Source organism: Mus musculus, chromosome 11 (assembly GCF_000001635.26).
Source record: "Mus musculus strain C57BL/6J chromosome 11, GRCm38.p6 C57BL/6J".
NCBI lineage: Eukaryota > Metazoa > Chordata > Mammalia > Rodentia > Muridae > Mus > Mus musculus.
In genome coordinates this window covers 74,711,481-74,729,736 of record NC_000077.6, presented here as the reverse complement: position 1 = coordinate 74,729,736, position 18,256 = coordinate 74,711,481, and the positions used below count along the sequence as shown (strand labels likewise).

Sequence of the window (18,256 nt, the reverse complement as noted above, 5' to 3'; positions counted from 1 at the left end):
CCTGACTGTCCTGGAACTTGCTCTACAGATAAAGCTGGCCTCAAACTCACAGAGATCCACCTGTCTCTGCCTCCCAAGTGCTGGGATTAAAGATGTGTACCACCACTGCCTGGCTTGTTTTATTTATTTGTTTATTTATTTATTTATTTATTTAAAATTTATTTATTTATTATATGTAAGTACACTGTAGCTGTCTTCAGACACTCTAGAAGATGGCAGCAGATTTCATTATGGATGGTTGTGAGCACCATGTGGCTGCTGGGATTTGAACTCGGGACCTTTGGAAGAGCAGTCGGCGCTCTTAACCACTGAGCCATCTCACCAGCTCCAGTTTTATTTAATTTTTATCTAAGGAATTTTTTTTAAAGAGACAACAGGTGTGATGATAAATATCTTTAAATTTCAGCACTCAGGAGTCTGAGGTAGGAGGATTGTGTGAGTTCAGGGCTAGCTTTGAGTTTGTAGAGCACTCTTATCCTAAATAAATAAACAAATAGGCTGCTTTTGTCTTAAAATGACACACTAAATTACTAGTACACAAACTAATATATTTAACATGTGTGAAATAACATGGAGAGAAATGTGTGCAAACCCAGATGACACAAAATCTGCTATGACTCTGTTTTTTTTTTTTGGCGGGGGTGGGGGGGGGTTTGAGACAGGGTTTCTCTGTGTAGCCCTGGCTGTCCTGGAACTTACTTTGTAGACCAGGCTGGCCTCCAACTCAGAAATCCGCCTGCCTCTGCCTCCCAAGTGCTAGGATCAAAGGCGTGTGCCACCATTTCTTTTAACTGTGGAGCCAACTCTCCAATCCTCAACAGGAGTTTTAAAAATTTCCTAAAATCAAAAGGAAGGGTCAAAATGAGCATGCTCTTTATTGTATTTATTTGTTTGCTGTTTTGATTTTTTTAGACCAGGTTGGCCTCGAACTCAGAAATCTGCCTGCCTCTGCCTCCCGAGTGCTGGGATTAAAGGCGTGCACCACCACAGTCCGGCATTGTTTGCTGTTTTGAAACAGGGTCTCCTGAAGCCTAAGGTACTCTTTAAGTCACGATTTTCCTGCTTATATCCTCCTGAGGGTTCTATTCTGTTGGCAAGTACTACTTGAGGCTGGGGATTGACCCTAGGGCTTCCAGCATTCCAGACAAGCATTTTTATCAACTAAACTACACCCACCCCCAGCTCCACCTTTGCCATTTTCAGAAATTGATTTCATTTTAATTATTTTAAAGTGTGAAATGCTTTATGAGCTTGTGTGTCATCATTGCACAGGGGCTATGTGCATCTTTTCAATGTCCTTTCAATTGTTCTATATGTGTTGCTGAAATGAGTACCAAAATTCAATTAAAAAACCACCTCTTTCACAAAGACTTCTTTAAGTTCTCCAAATAATAGTTACCCTCTGCTGGAGAGATGGCTTAGTGTTTAAGAGCATTGGCTGCTCTTCCAGAGGTCCTGAGTTCAATTCCCAGCAACCACATGTTGGCTCTCAACCATCTGTAATGGGATCATATGCCCTCTTCTGGTGTGTCTGAAGACAGCAATAGTGTACACACACACATATATATATAAATCTTTTAAAAAAACAAGTTAACCCTTTATCCGCTAAGAACACAGCAACAGGCATGAAGACAAAGACCCTATGCTCCTTCTCTGCAGTGACATCCTGCTGAACAGCATACATCATTTTGTATTGTTTATATTAGTACTTTAAATTTTCTTTATTATCATTGTGCACATGTCGGTGTGGACATGAGTGTGCCACAGAGTGTGCATGTAGGTCATAGGACAACTTGTTGAATTCAGTTTTCTCATCTTATCAGTGGATCTGGATGATGGAACTCGTGTTGTCTCATCAAATGCTTCTACCTGCTCACCCATTCCCCCCCCCCCCCCATAGGTTTTTTTTCCTATGTATATTTCATGTCTATTTAAAGGTTTTGGATTATAAAGGTTCCCTCTGGCTCCTCCTTGTTCTACTAAGCTGAGAGTTTGACTCTGTGGATTCCCTTTCATTTGCTTTTATGTGCTCGCAATTTCATGACACATCCGGATGTCACGATGCTGAGAAGAATGACTGGTCTAGTTGGATCTGCCCACACTGACATATCTATGCCTTGTGGAATTTCAAGTACCCAAGTTAATGAGTGAAACTCTCCTAGAGTCAGTGCCTGGTCAGTTGGGTCATGGTTCTCTTCTGGATGGACTTTAACTTATATAACTTGCATTCCCCCAAGCTTCCTTCTTACCATTTGTTAGTTTATTTCTCTATTATTTTCACACATGACATTGGACATTTTCCTGTAAACTACAGAGGCCAGTTGAACTTTCAAAAAAATTGTTTTTTGGTTTTTTTTTTTTTTGATGAGTGATTTTTCTTTTGTGTGTTTATGTTCATATGTGGGAATTTGCTTGCACATGTGTGTGGTGGTTGACACCCACGACTTTTACCAGCATGCTGGGCATCAAACTCAGGTCCTGATGTTTGAGGAGCAAGCACTTTACCTACAGAGCAATCTCTCTAGCTCCTTAGAACAAAGTTTTAACATTTTTCCTTTGGCCATACTTATAGAAGACATTTTGTTCTCTCCCCAGTAGCAATATTTTTGGACTGTTTCTTCCAGTCAGCTTATTTGCAGAATTGTTTTAAGTAACACTAATTTTGCTGCAGCAATTGAAACAAATGTTTCCATTTTGAAAATGTCTACTGGAAAAATAAAGATTTGTAATTCAAATGAATGGAGGGATTGTTAGATTGTTCTTAGGAAAAAAAATGAAATGTTTATTTTTTCCACAAGAAAATATAAACACTACTCAAGACATCCATTAGTAAATTTCTCCTGAGGAGACCTAGGTTCTACAGAAGGACTTATGAACTATGATTGATGGCACAGATGTCTTAATTCTCCATTTTCATTAGACAAGTATTTGTCAAAGTGGATATACAGTGTTAGCAACTAACTGAAAACGCACAGAACTGTAACACACTTGCTTCATGTCAACTTAAGCATATAATCTGTTCAGAAAAATTATAATCCAGGGAGAAAAATGTTATATCTTCCCCCAAAGGAGACTTACTGCTTTTTTGAAGGATTGCTACAAAAATAAAATCTTTACTTATTTTAGGACATAATTGTACAATCTAGGTCTTACATTTTTTTCTATACATAAAAGCATGTGATCTCAAGGCTTATGCGAGTTAAGGCTACCTACTTGTATTAAGTTGGTGTTTATCAATGTGCTTCCAAGCAATTTTGTTGACTTTTAGAGCATTCATTAAAAAAAAAAAACCCAAAAGAACTTATTCACTCATCTGATTAAATATTAAACAAGATACCAGGCAATATTAAATATTTCAAAAGATAAAATATGAGAGGTGGGTGAATTCTTAGAATCAGGGAGAATCAGGGACAATTTAATTTAATGAATGTTTCTTGGCTGCTTTTGGATATAAGTGATAGGATCAAGCCTCTGTCTCATGCTGTCCATAGTTTTGACTATAGAATCCAAAAACTGAAACTCTGGACATAACCTTTTAAAGATTATTTGATTTAGTTTCTTGTGTTGATGAAGAAAAAAAAAAAAAGAACTAATCCCTTAAGGTCATTGGTTTATGTTTTTTAAAAAAATTTCTAGGGATAAAGATAGCCCATCCCAATACAAAGAGCCTGGCTTTGGTACTAGATAGTAATGGTTACATGAGTTACACATCAAACCTCAGGCCTTAACCCATGCAACATCTAATCTCACAAAGCCTCACAGCTATGTCAATTCTATAATGTTTTCTTTTCTTTCTCTCAGCAAGTACTCTCCTACTGAGCTGTCTCTTCACCCTTTTAAAAGTGATAAATTTAAAAACATTTGAGTTTTCCAGGTAGCCCTTAAACTTGTGATCCTCATTCTTCAGCCATTCCATGCTGGAATAAGGGATGTGTGCTTCCTTCCACCCAAGGTTTGCTCCATTATTATTTATTCTTGGAGACAGGGTTTCTCTATGTAGTTGTCTGTCCTGGAATTCACTGGGTAGAGAAGGCTCTTGAACTTGGAAAGATCCACCTGTCTCTGCCTCCAAAGTGCTGATATTAAAACACCATGTCCAGCTTTAAATCATTATTTTAAGATAGGGTCTTACTATATACACCATGCTGGCTTCAAACTCGTGGCAAGTCTCCTGCCTCCGTCTCCTCAGTGTTAGCATTACAGATGTGAGTCACCCTAGCTTGTTTATTACTATCATCATTGTTTTTTGTTTTTTATAAAAAGGATGCTCCTGAGGCTTGCAGAGAACTTCTGGGCTCTTGCTGGTCTCCTGCCTCCTGAGTAGCTTGGGCTACGTGCCATGTGCCACTTTGTTTGGCTACTGGGTTTATTTTATACTGATACTGAGGCCAAAAAGAGATATGATAATTTAGTCAAGGTCACATTCCCAGTGGTGACACCAGGATTCATACTGGAGACATTAACTCTGCAGCTTCCCAAGTGATTTTTACAGTATTTACCTTCATCGAGGGACGCAATAGAATCAGTTAAGCCTCAGTGCTGGAAAACACAAGTGGATAATGAAGTAATCTCATTCAATACTTAAATATCCTATATTGAATAATTCAGAGCCCCAAACCTTCCCTTTCAAAAATCAAGTGTCTCTTTGTGGAATAAATTGACATCAAATCCCCCCAGATTTGTCATCAATATACAATTCATAATATAATAAAACACAGACATGTCTTGTAGAGAATAAAGTTCCAGGTCTTTCTGTGGATTTCAGTTTCCAGAATCTCTGATGAATACATGTGACTAAGGAAAAGAATAGCTGAATCACATCTACAGGCGATTCCTTCCGATTAAAAATCTGTACCAGAAAGGAACACAAGGCAATCCATCTGCCTTTTAACCTCAACAGCTCTTCTGCCCAAGCCCACCAATTTACTTTGGTCCTTTTGGGTGGGTGGGTAGGTGGGGGATGGGGAATAATCCCACAGGCTAAGGCAGAAAGGAAGCATCCTGGCTTGGCTCCTGCTCTAGCCAGCAGGGGCCGAAATGCCAGTGCACCGGGTACCCGCGGTCCGCCGGGACAGCGCAGTGACCGCTGAGGCAGAGCAAGAGTCGTGATGGACGCCAGCCGTCAGGCAGTTTAGAGCAAAAGGGAAGCTTCCCAAGGGATCAGGGGGCAGAAGCGAGAAAAGCCGCGGACGGGACGCAAGCTCGCCGGTCGGCTCGGGTACAGCCGCCAGCTCACCCTGCGGAAGGGCGCGCGGCCCAGGCCCAGGCCCAGGCCCAGGCCCGGCCCGCGCATGCGCCGCGGGCCCTCCGCTCCCCTCCCTCTTCCTGGCGGGTCTGGGGCGGCGGCGGCGCGGTGACGTCAGGGCGTTGGGGCAGCTCCTGTGACAGACGGAGCTGGAGCGGCGGGGCGGCGGCGGAGTCCGGCGGCCGAGATAGCGAGTGAGGGAGCGAAGGAGCAGCGAGCCGAGAGTCCAGGGAGCGAGGAGGACCCGGAGGGGAGCGCTCAGGCGCGAGCGAGAGGACGAGCGAACGCTGGGCTAGGGCTCGAGCCCCGGAACGGCCGAGGAGCCCGCCCGCGGCCCTCCCCTCCCCCTCCCCGGGACCGGGCCCAGCGCGCCATCCTCCCCCTCCCTCCCTCCCTCCCTCCTTCCTCCCTTCCCTCTCCCTCCCCCTCCCCCGCTGGTGGATGGGAGTGAAGGACGGAAGAGGCCCTGCGGAGGCGGTGGTGCAGCGCTCCGGTAAGGCGGCGACGCTCTGCGCCCTCCCCTCTGTCTCTTCCATCGCGCTCGGGTGGCTGCGGGCCGGGCCGGCGGCCTGACGATGTGGCTGCGCCGGTCCCCTCCCTCCCATTCTCCCCTCCCCCTGCCGCCGCTGCCTCCTCCTTCTTCTTCTCCTCTCCTCGCTCTCAAAATGGCGGCCGCGACGGCCGTTGAGTGAGAGGCACCGAGGAGGGGGCCCTGGCCTGGGAGGGCGCTGCCCTGGCTCCGGTTCCTCCGACCCTGGCAGTGGGCTACTCAGGCTGCTGAGGGTTCAAGCCGTGGCCTCTCGGGCGGCATCGCCCTCCTGCCGCCGTGACTTAGCAAGAAAAGTATTCTTGGGTGGGAAGGGCGTGGATAGCAGGTCGCTCTCTGATCTTGGGGAAAGGGCTCAGCCCTCCTGGGCCGCGGAAGCGAACCCGCAGTCCCCACCCCTCCTTGGCTGGCGACTCGCCGCCGGGGCTCCAGCAGCTACCAGGCCTTCCAGGCGTCGGGTTCTCCGCTTGTCCTTAGGTTGAGGGTGGACCCGGGGAGGATGGCCCGCCGCTCAGGCCCTCGGCCCCCCGGTGCGGTGGTGGTCCAGCCTCTGCATTCAGTAAAGATCTGCAGCATCCACCCACCGAATCGGGCAGGATTTTCCTTTTTGCTACTGACTCCTCGCACGGGAGTTGTCTTTTGACGTTGCTAACACTGAGCTCCCAGGTTCTCGATCATTCCCTTCATCCCATCTCTCCACTCCATTAGGAAACGCTGTGACTATTTACCCTCTCTAGCCTCCCAGGTGAGAAAATGTTTTTTTGAGACGGTGGGCTGATTTCGTCTCCCAAGAGGAAAGAATTTCAGTCTTGAGATAGGAGAAAGCAAGGTGCCTGGCTTTATTTGTTATCCTGCCTGCTTTTTCCAGTGACTTAGCAAGAAACTCCTTGGGAGGAGCGCAGGAAATTTTCTGTTGAGGTTGGGTTTGGGTGTAATTCCTATCAGTATTTTTGGCTAAGAAATTGTGCCTTTGAAGAGTACCAGATTTGTGGTCTCATTCTCAATGGGCGATGTCATGTCAAGGATACCTCCTCCTCACCCCCCCCCCCCTTTAAGAGACAATTGGGAGAAAATAAAATTACTGCTTTTCTTACCTTTAATTTCAAACACACCCTCCTAAAGATTCACAACCTTTAAAAGATCCAGTAACATAAAGGTCATTTTAGCAATTCTCTTTTTGTTGGGTTGGCTTGTTTTGTGTGAAATTTCTTTTCTGGGGGTGGGATGGTGGAGACTTTGTTTGGGCCTCATGCCAGTAATATTGTCTTCTCTCTTCATTTTGCCACAGCAGTTGTTTGCTGTGTTTCCCCCTGCAGTAGAGCTTGATTGCTGCAGGATTCAATCCCTTAATTAGGAATATTCTTAGTTGGATATGCTAGTAATACTATGCTGAATTTACATTAAAAGCTTTAACTTTAAAATTTGATTTGGTATTAAGGCTTTAGCAAGCTTTTATTTCTAATATGTGTCTTTCAGGACATAGTTGTGCAAATAATTGGCAGTTACAAATTGTGTTTTTTTATTAACACAGAATATGAATTTAGAGTAATTTACTCCTTCACGGTCTATTTAAAAGATCATTGTTTGATTTCAGAGGGAAGGATTTTCTGTAATATATTTAAAGCTGCTGGTATATATAATTTTAAGAGTCAGAAAGGAAACCAGTTTTTTCGCAAAATATTTGTGCATATGTTGGTTTTGACAGAGCATACCCTGTTTTGGTACATCCTCCCACCCCCTTAAAAATGGGCTAATATTTGTGGCTGCTATAAGCAGCCATTGAGCCGAGAGGACTGGGTGGAGTAAGGGTGCGCCAGCAAAGCTGTGAAATGCTCAGTTGCCCTTTCACTGGGTTTTTTTCTCATCCTTAATGATTGTAAGGTTATTCAGTATTAATTGTAGGGACAATTAAGGCATTTCTCTATAGTGGATCTTAGAATCTCAGTTTTTCTACCTTTTTTTTTTCTTCTTCAAGAAGGGCATTGAGTAATTGGAATAAAGGCAGTATCCTTGCTCTGAAACAAGTACTTACTGTCCATGTGTGTGCATGTATTAAAAAAACTCCACATATGCTCTGGCTAGTTTTTTTTTTTTAATTATTCTAGCCAAATGGGTGTTAAATTAATGAATGCTAGGGATATTTGGCTACAAAAAGCATGGTATAGTGAAAAAAAAAATCTAGTTAAGAATACTAGTTTTCACTAAAATAGTTTTTTTTTTTTCTCTTGATGAACATCAAAGATGAGAAAATAGACAGTGGTTATTTTGTATTAAGAGCTCTTTAAATAGACCTTTTCTCTTGTGTTGCTTCTTGCATAGGACCTTTTCTGTGATAAAGAGCATAGCTCACTTTAGTTTCTTGTAAAGAATTGTAAATATGACAATGTAATTCTAATGAACCTTATGAGTGTTGTAACTTTGTATTTACATTTTTTGCTATTTTTCCATGTCCATTATGAAGTAGAAAGGCTATTATGGTGATGGATGAGAACATTACTATATTGTGTCTCAAATATCTTTAGCCCTACTCTTCCTAGTTAAGAGTGGTGAGCCTCCACCCCAAGCCCACGGCCACCCAGGAGCTTACTGATAATTTGATGGAGAGTACAAATGTGCTTTCATTCCTGGTACTTTCTCTGAATCTTACTTAATTTGATGGAATCAATTTTAAAAATCACAATTTTTTTTTTTTTTTTTTGGAGGCAGGGTTTCTCTGTGTATCCCTGGCTGTCCTGGAACTCACTTTGTAGACCAGACTGGCCTGGAACTCAGAAATCCGCCTGCCTCTGCCCCTCCAAGTGCTGGGACTAAAGGCGTGCGCCCGGCCCACAATTCTATATTTTTAAAAGTTTAATGAAGTCTGTTTGAATTTCTTTTTTTTTTTTTTTTCACTTGTTCATTTTTATGTGTTTGTGCATCAACTTACAAGGATTACAGCTTTCCTGTCACCATGTAGGTCCTGTGGATTGGACTCAATCAAGTCAGATTTAGTGGCACACATCTTTATCCACTGAGTGGTTTCACCACCTCTCTCTCTTGCTCCTTTTGAGATGATGTCTTATTGTTATGTATAGCCCAGGCTGTCCTTGAATTTGCTGTGGAGCTAGTCCTGACCTTGAGCTCTTGATAGTTACAGACACTCTTGCCTGGCTTAATTCTCTCTCCTTATGTATCCTAAGCAGTCCTCTAACTGCCTTTTTTCTACCTTAGAGGCCGCCTGAGTGCTGTAAAGCAGATGTGTGTCAACATACCACACTTTTAGTAGTGTATATTTTTAAGCCCTGTTATATACATAACTTTCTGAATAAAATATCCATATTATGAAAGGATTTGTTTCTGGGAATGAAAACTCAGTATCTTATAATTGTTGGTTTTCTAGTTTAGAACATCCACGTTACAGGTCTGTTTTATTTAAGAAAAGGAAAGTGGGGCTGGTGAGATGGTTTATTTACCACTTGCTGCTAAGCTTATCAGTATGAGTTTGATCCCCAGTGTCCACATGGTGGACAGATCCAAGCCCCACAATTTGTCCTCTGACTGACACATACACATAATGGTAAAAAGGGAAAGTAAATGTTGCTGGCTCTTAGATTATATGCGAAGCTATCTGGATATCTGGATGTGCATGGGTGTAAATGACTTAATGCTTGTATTTTAAGTATGTAGGAAAAAGGGACCTTTTTGTTTGTATATGGTTCATATTATTATTCACAATTGTCATCTCAGTAAGTGAACTATAGTAATTGTAGACCATGTCATTACTAAGGTAGCACTTTCTAGTTGGAGTACATGAGTGTGTGTGGCTAGTTGTAAGTGTGAGTACAGTGCACATATTGGATCCTCTGAAGACAGGTGGTTGTGATCATGGTTGCTGGGACTAAACTCTGGTCCTCTGTGAGAACAGTAAATGCTCTTAACCACTGAACTCTCCCTCCAGACTAATATTATTTTACATTACTTATATTTGTGTGTGTGTGTGTGTGTTCTTTGTGTGAATTAGGTCAGGGTACAAATTTAGGGGTACTCTTTCCACTCTTGAATCTCAAAGTTCAAACTCAGGTTGGACAGGCTTGCAAGCAAGCACCTTTACTTTCTGAGCCATATTGCCCATTTTAAACAAGCCCCTTCCAGTACCCAGGAGGCAGAGGTGGATCTTTGTGAGGTCCAAGCCAACCTGCTTCAAACAAACAAAAATATGCCTTTCCCTTGAACCCCCAAAACAAAACCAAAAACTAAATAAAAATAAAAAACAAGCCCAAAGCAAAATACAATACAAATCGAATGTTCAGTTCTAAGGCTGTGATATAGGGTTTTTTTTTTTTTTTTTGGTTGTTTGTTTTGTTTTTTGCCCCAAAACTTAAGAAGTTAGCTTGCATACTTAGTTGGTTGTATGGCTGCACTAGCTTGTGGTCCTATGAAGAGACTGGGGTGGGGTGCTGGGGATGGAACTCAGGCTTGCCTCTTGGGTGTTACCCATCACTGAACTAGCCCTGGACAGAATTTTTAATTGCTTCTAATAGAAGTCTGTTATAAAAGTATTTTATAATGACTGGTAGCCTACTTTTATAGACTTTAGAAGGAATCATTTGAAGTGAAAATTCTTTTTTACTGTTTTTTGTCTTGTGCAATATAATCATTACTTTTTTGGTTGATAAGTGTATTTAAAATAAAACTAAGCCTTGTGGTATCATAAGCTTTTGATCCAAGAGTTGGGAGGCAGAGGCAGGTGGATCTCAGAATTTGAGGCCAGCCTGCCTGGTCTACAACCAGGGTTACACAGAGAAAACCTGACTTGAAAAACTTGGGGGTATTCATCTTTGGGGTTTTTGTTTGTTTGTTTGGTTGGTTGGTTTTTTGAGATTTGGATTCTCTGTGTAGCCTTGTCTGTCTGTCCTGGAACTCTGTAGCTCAGTCTGGCTCTGAATCTCGACTCCTGAGCACTTGATTTAAGGCATAAGCCACTGCTACCATTATTAGGCTTGATTTTTTTTTTTTTTAAACAATGAAAAACTGAAGAGAAAAGCAAATTTACTTATATTTTGAAGATGCTTAGCTGTAGAGTGTGAGTCCTAGTTTTAAAAGCCATTTTGGGAAATGTGTATGTCTTTTCTTTTTTCTGATATGGGGGTCTCACATAGCCTAGGTTTTGAATTCTATATAACTTAGCTGCCCTTTAACTTCTTATCTTGCAACCTCAAAAAAAAAAAGGCATTTCAAGAAAAAAGATGCTCTATACAACATATGTGTAAACATGATTATTAACTTCACTGACATCTTCTTGCATTGTTTCAACAATGTTACTGGTTTGGTATGATAATTTGCACATTACACATTCACTTAAATAGAACTTTAACTTTTTTGTCATTGGCACAAGAGGTAGTTTGTGTTTTTTTTTTAAGATTTATTTATTATACATAAGTACACTGTAGCTGACTTCAGACACACCAGAAGAGGGCATCAGATCTCATTATAGATGGTTGTGAGCCACCATGTGGTTGCTGGGATATGAACTCAGGACCTCCAAAGAGCAGTCAGTGCTCTTCACCACTGAGCCATCTCTCCAGCCCAAGAGTTAGTTTTTAATTGCTACCCGTGCTTTATACTTGCTGGGAACAGTCATCATAAATACTTATTTTGGTTGCTTCTTTTTAAAAATTGGTGACTGGGGCTGGTGAGATGGCTCAGTGGGTAAGAGCACCCGACTGCTCTTACTGCTCTTCCGAAGGTCCAGAGTTCAAATCCCAGCAACCACATGGTGGCTCACAACCATCCGTAACAAGATCTGACTCCCTCTTCTGGTGTGTCTGAAGACAGCTACAATGTACTTACATATAATAATAAAAAAAAAAAAAAAAAAAAGAAAGAATAAAAGAAAGAGGAAAAGATCTTATGAAAAAAAAAAAATTGGTGACTGTTGGTTAAAACAGGACTAATCTGTCAGGGATTCTATAGAAATTCTCTCAATAGTTTTTTGTTTTTTGTTTTTTGAGACAGGGTTTCTCTATGTAGCCCTGGCTGTCCTGGAACTCACTCTGTAGACCAGGCTGGCCTCGAACTCAGAAATCCGCCTGCCTCTGCCTCCCAAGTGCTGGGATTAAAGAAAGGCATGCGCCACCACTGCCTGGCTCTCAATATTATCATTTAGCTGGGTCAAACATTGTCTAGCTTGTCGCTACTGAATTTGGTAGCAATTTCAATTTTTCTCTTTTGTTTTAAGTAGATGGGTATTTAGAAAGTAAAGGTGCTTGCTTGCAAGCCTGTCCAACCTGAGTTTGAACTTTGAGATTCAAAATTCTACAAATTTCTTCTCCTGAAGTCACTTGGGAAGTAGTAGCTGGAGTGCCACCTGGGTGCTAGCTTACGTGGTCAAATACTTCTTTTCTATAGTGATTAACTCCTTTTGAAAAAAAAATTTACAAATACTTAGTTTTCACATGTTTATACCACAAAGCACAAATATTAAGGGTCTATGATCAAAACAACTACAGAGCAGCTGTTTAAGAGGTGAACATTTTTATATTTGAAAATTCTCACAGGCTCTCCTTTAAATATTTAAACAATTTACATTTTATTTTAGTTGTGGGTGTGGGAGCACATACCACATTCTGAGTTGCAAAAGTCAGAGGACAACTTTGGAGATTCTGTTTTCTTTAAAACCATTTGGGTCCCAGAGATTAAACTCGGGTACTCAAAACTTGTCAGTAGACAGCTTTTCCTCTAAGCTATCTTGCCAGCCCTTAAATGTTTTGTTTGTTTATTCTCTTTCAAACCAGTCATGGCTCAAGGGTATAATTTGAAATGTTTTCATTTCGGATGGGATATTGCACTAACTTTCACTGAGCAAGCTCAGATGTTAGTGTTTTGCTTCTTTACTTTTTAAAAAATAAGCCTTGAAGAAAACAAAGCTCTGGAGGCTGGCAAGTCAAGCATCAAGGTGCCAGAATCTGGTGAGACACCTTTTTGATTTGTTTTTCAAGACAAGGTCTCTCTATGGAAGGCGTGGGACACTCCTGTCCAGCTCAGACCTTGCGGCATCATCACTTTGCCAGTGCAGCATATGATGAGAATGAGATCAAGTGTGTAAACTTGTTTCTCTGCTTTCTTTTCTTTAACCTTTTTTATCTTAATTTTGAAAATGGTGACTGTAGCATTTATTGCCTGTATTGTTTAATTTGGCATGTTACCTTTGTTCTTGCATTGGATATTTTACAGGTATAAGGCTTTAGGCATTTGAGTAGGGGTTGTCAGACAATATCTAACATTGCCTTTTAAAAAATATTTATTTATTTTATGTATATGAGTATACTGTAGCTGTACAGATGGTTGTGAGCCTACATGTGGTTGTTGGGAATTGAATTTAGGACCTACCTCTGCTCGCTCTGGTCAGTCCCAGCTAGCTCTGGCACAAAGATTTATTTATTATTATATCTAAGTACACTGTGGCTATCTTCAGACGCATCAGAAGAGGGCGTCAGATCTCATTACAGGTTGTTGTGAGCCACCATGTGGTTGCTGGAATTTGAACTCAGGATCTTTGGAAGAGCAGTCAGTGCTCTTAGCACTGAGCCGTCTCTCCAGCCCTTAACATTGCTTTAAAAATACTATTTTAGTGGGCAGTGGTAGTATATGCCTTTAATTCCAGCACTGGGAGGCAGGCCAACCTCATTTGTAGGCCAGCTTGGTCTACAGAGCAAGTTCCAAGAAGCCAGGGTTACACAGAGAAAGAAAGCCTGTCCCAAAAAAAACAATAAAAATTATTTTAATACTTTACACTTGATTGAATTCAGACTTGTGTGAAATGTGATTAAAAAAGACTAGGAGTGTGACTCAGTAGCAGAGCAGGGTCATAGGCACAACCTGGCTCCATAGGTAAGTGTAAGGAAGAGGCCTAATGTTCTTTGTAAATAGAACAAAAATATTTAGAGGTAAGGTATGAGAGTCAGGTGGGGCTAGTTCTTCTATAGAAGGTTAGTGTCTCAAAGAACAGGATCACATACTTTTACAGAATGCATTAACTAGATAAATTAAGGATACATTTTGTTAATTTGGTCTTACATTGACAAGAATTGGCAGTTAACTCCGACTAGGAAATTTTTTGACAGTTTGCTGAAAATATTGAAACTTGGGAAATTTAAAAATTAAAAATATTTTAAGTGTTGGCTTAAAACCTAGGGCCTTATATATGTGCTTTTAACACAGAGCTGTACTCCTCAGGACAAATATTTTAACTTTTGAAGTATTGTAAAAAGTCTTATGTTTGGAGTCATCAAGGTGGCTCAGCTACTAAAGGCATTAGTGACCTGAAAGCCTAGTGACCTGAGTTGGATCCCCAGAACCCATATACAAGGATAGAATCGTTCCACACTATTTTCTGCAGGTGCACCAAGGCATATATATGGTCCCACATACACACATCATTCTTTTTCTTTTTCTTTTTCTTTTTCTTTTTTTTGGTTTTTCGAGACAGGGTTTCTCTGTGTAGCCCTGGCTGTCCTGGAACTCACTTTGTAGACCAGGCTGGCCTCGAACTCAGAAATCCTCCTGCCTCTGCCTCCCGAGTGCTGGGATTAAAGACATGCGCCACCACGCCTGGCTCACACATCATTCTTGTAGGCAGACACACAATAGTAAAACAGTTTTATGATTTATACACTGTAGATTATTGAAACATGATTTATGACAGATGGTTGGGTTTTCTTTTTTTTTTTTTTTTTTTGGTTTGTTTGTTTGTTTGTGATACTGGGAATTGAACCTGAAACCTTTGCCTAATATTCTAGGCAAAGTGCTCTGTTACTGTACCAGTATCTTTAGCTTAGTTTAAAAAAAATTCTCTTTATTTTTTAGAAGTAGGGCCTTGTGGTTTTATGGGTAGGGGGGGGAGACAGTTGACAGGGTCTCACTATGTATGTATCTTTGCCTGGCCTGGAACTTGGAGAGATCCATCAGCCGCCTGAGTCCTGGGATTAAAATCATGCTACCTTGTAATGTGGTCTAGTTTAAGCCTGCAATTTCTTCACTAAAGTAATCCTTTTGCCTCAGCCTCCTAAGATTAGAATTACAATATGTACCATTATATCTGCCCCCAAATAAGATTGAAGTACTTCAGTTAAATTAATAAAAAAGTATTTTGACTAATTAGAAACTGAGTATTTTTTTTTATACCATATGTGTTAAAGATCTCTCAAAAGTCGAAGAGAGGTAGGATTCCTTCAATTGGAGTTACAGGCAGTTTTTTGAAAAATGAATTTTGAAATGACTCTTTTAAGTAATTGGAGCAGACACTGGGGAAGAGCATCTTGGTTGAAACAACAATATATTGGTACAAGAGCATGGAAACTCCTTACATGTATACTGGTTGAGTTTGGGAGGGGAGATTGTGGGTTATGAGGATGGAAAATTATATGAGCTAAACTGATATAATTTGTATGTTCTATATAGCTAGTAGGTAATTTAGAAGTCATTAAACAAGTTCTAGCAAAGGCAAGCATTCTGATTAATTGTGTATCACATATTTTATATGGGTGGCAACAAAGATGATAGATTGCAGTGTGAAGGTCACAGTTTTTCAGAAAAGAATGAAATGATTACTGTTTGAAATATGGCAATGAAGATTATTGACTGGACGATTGAAGTAGAATTGTGAATACTAAGTGCAGTGGGAAGAGGAAAGTATAGATAGTAGCTTGAGTGAGAAAATGGAATTGAGAAACAACTTACCGAATAAGAAGAGTTGAATAGGATAGTAAATAAAGCTGTTAGATAAATTTTCTTTCTTTTCTTTTAAATTGGATATTTTCTTTATTTACATTTCAAATGTTATCCCCTTTTCCAGTCCCCCCCCCCCCAAACCCCTATCCCATCCACCCTCTCTCCTTGATAATTCTCTCTCTCCTTTTTTTTTTTTTTTTTTTCCGAGACGGGGTTTCTTTGTGTGGCCTTGGCTGTCCTGGAACTCACTCTGTAGACCAGGCTGGCCTCGAACTCAGAAATCTGCCTGTCTCCGGAGTGCTGGGATTAAAGGCGTGCTCCACCACACCCGGCCTCCTTGATAATTCTTAAACCACAGTTTTTAAGTCCTTTCCTCCCTCGTTTTCTTTTTTTTTTTTCTTTTTTTAAATTTTATGTATGTGGGTGTTTTGCCTGAATTTGTATGTGTGTACCATGTTTGTGCTTGTTACTGGAGGAGTCCAGAAGAGGGTATTGGATCTTCTGGAACTGGAGTTAAGAAAATTTGTGGCTTGCTGGAGATCAAACAGGTTCTCTGGAAGACCAGGAAGTGCTTTTAACTACTGAGCCAAGTCTTCCCAGTTTGTGAATGACTAATTGATTCAAAAAGATCAGATTATTTGCATTTTTCCTGGCAACTAGAAATCCAGGCTGTACAGAACTGCCACTGACCTATGCCTCTAGGCACCAAAGTGATTGTCTCAGGGTTTGTATTCCTGCACAAAACATCATAACCAAGAAGTAAGTTGGGGAGGAAAGGGTTTATTCAGCATGTATATACCTCCATATTGCTGTTCATCGCCAAAGGAAGTCAGGACAGGAACTCACACAGGGCAGGAACTTGGAGGTGGAAGCTGATGCAGAGGTCATGGAGGGGTGATGCTTACTGGATTGAATCCCCTGGCTTGCTAAGCTTGCTTTCTTATAGAACCTACCAGCCCAGGGATGGCATCACCCACAATGGGCCCTCCTTCCTTTGATTGCTAATTGAGAAACTGGATCTTACAGCTGGATCTCCTGGAGGCATTTTCTCAAGGGATGTTTCTCTATGATAACTCCAGCTTGTGTCAAGTTGTCACACAAAACCAGCCAGTATGATGATATTTAAACTTTTGTTGCATGACTCCAAAATTCTATTCATTAAGACATTGAAATGTAGGACTGGTCAGAAATGGTGGTGTTTGTAATCCCAGTTTCTACAGAAGCTGACCTTATCACAAACAAGGTCAGGGCCAGCCTGGGCAACACATTCAGGACCTTGTTTTATAAACCAAACCAAAATAAGCAACACAAAACATGGGACTAACTTAATTCTGCCTGTAAAGGACCTATGTACAGTCATAAGTATTCTTAAAATTTATTAAGTTAAGTTTTATTTTTATTTACCTTGTTTTGTTTGGATTTTTTTGTTTGTTTGGAAACAGGGTCTTTTTACATAGCCCTGGATTTACTGGAACTCACTATCTATGTAAACCTGTAGATCAGGCTGGCTTTGAATTTAGACATCTGCCTGCCTCTGCCTCCTGAATGTTGGGATTTAAAATATGCACTACAATGCTTATCTAAGCTTTATTTTTAAATTATGTGTCTGTGTTTGGATTTATACATGTGAATGCAGGAGTCCACAGAGGCTGGAGTAGGAACTGTCCTCTGGAACTGAAAGACAGGTGTTGTGAGCTCTATGATATGGTTGTTGGGAATCAACTTTGGGTCCTCTGATAGAACAGGTAGTGGTTTTTACCTGCTCTATTGCTAACATCATTTTGTTTTTTATTATATAATACATTATGCATACAGAAAAAATTATGTAACAAAATGCCTATGTAACTACTATCAAAGCTTTAAAAGAATAAAGTATTACAGTTGCAATTATATATATCCCTTTTGTACCTATTCTCAATCCTGTCTTGTTTCTTCTTAGCTACATGCCTCCTGTTTGTTTATATTCCTTTTTTGTTTCTTTGTTTGAGACAGGATCTCATTTTATAACCCTGCCTGTCCTGGAAATTTCTTTGTAGACTAGGTTGGCCTCAGACTCAAAAATCTGCATGCTTCTGACTCCTGAGTGGTAGAATTAAAGGTATGTGCTACCTACCACACCTGGCTATATATGCCTTAAAACAAAATAAAACAAAAACCCAAAGCAAAAAGTAAGTGTGTGTGTAATATTTACAGAAAAACTTAACTTCTAGTTGTTTCTTTCCTTCTACCTGTGAGTCCTGAGATTAGAGATAAGGTGGTCAAGATTGAGGTGATGAGCTTCTTTCACCTGCTGAGCCATCTCTCTTGTCCTGGTTTTTTATATTAAGTGCATATCAGGAAACAGTGTGAGTGATACTTCACCTAGTAGAGAGTGTGTGTGTTTTTTTAATATATTGTATGTAAGTACACTGTAGTTTTCTTCAGACACACCAGAAGAGGGAATCAGGTCTTGTTACGGATGGTTGTGGGCCACCATGTGGTTGTTGGGATTTGAACTCAGCACCTCCAGAAGAGCAGTCGGTGCTCTTTACCACTGAGCCATTGTTCCAGCCTGAGTATTTTAAAGATAGTTCTCAGAAAACAACTGTTACTGTTTTAACATTGCACTGTTTAGAATGCTGGTGTGAATATGGGTAAAGTATTTGCAGATGAGATTGTTTTTGCATGCAGAATTCATCCTTAGATTAATTAAAATGTTTTTCTCTTAGTAATTTTTATGATTTGGATTTAAATATAGAATAATTAAAATTGTTAGC

The 18,256-nt window shown here is 40.7% G+C and overlaps 1 protein-coding gene and 1 non-coding gene across 3 annotated transcripts in view; one reads left to right on the top strand and one right to left on the bottom strand.

Annotated features, from left to right (window-relative positions):
- Window positions 1–1,227: 1,227 nt before the first annotated feature.
- Gm24211 lies at window positions 1,228–1,334 on the bottom strand. Its single transcript, XR_003949894.1, has one exon. It is a non-coding gene; the product is annotated as a U6 spliceosomal RNA (small nuclear RNA).
- Window positions 1,335–5,352: 4,018 nt separating this feature from the next.
- Pafah1b1 (platelet-activating factor acetylhydrolase, isoform 1b, subunit 1) overlaps window positions 5,353–18,256 on the top strand; it is a 50,436-nt gene continuing 37,532 nt past the window's right edge. Inside the window, exon 1 of one of the 2 annotated variants that reach the window (NM_013625.4) lies at window positions 5,353–5,738. The gene's annotated coding sequence lies outside the window, so the exon portion shown is untranslated. Of the gene's footprint in view, window positions 5,739–5,878; window positions 6,538–18,256 lie in introns of those variants that run through there. The other variant, NR_037610.2, reaches the window with a different exon arrangement.